The sequence below is a fragment of the Manacus vitellinus genome, unplaced genomic scaffold, assembly GCF_001715985.3.
Source record: "Manacus vitellinus isolate BGI_N305 unplaced genomic scaffold, ASM171598v3 scaffold_82_pilon, whole genome shotgun sequence".
NCBI lineage: Eukaryota > Metazoa > Chordata > Aves > Passeriformes > Pipridae > Manacus > Manacus vitellinus.
The window spans coordinates 408918-409193 of NW_021940828.1; positions in this window are offsets into that span (position 1 = coordinate 408918).

Here is a 276-nt window from a genome sequence, read left to right on the forward strand (position 1 = left end):
TTTGGAGAGTTCAATACCAGCAAAAAACCTTGGCCAAGCTAATTATTTATCCATCCTGTGCAGAGCTGGTGTCCAAGGACCAAAACCTTGATATCAGAGCTCTGCCAGCCACTCACAGCCTCAGGGTCTCAACTTTCTCCTTCCATCCCTCTTCTACAATCACAGAACCTGTTCAGCTGTAAAATAAAACACACATGAGCTGAAAAGAGCTAAAATTTCAGGCAAGAACTCACATCCAGGCCACACACACACAGTGGGAAGCAGACGCCACACCAA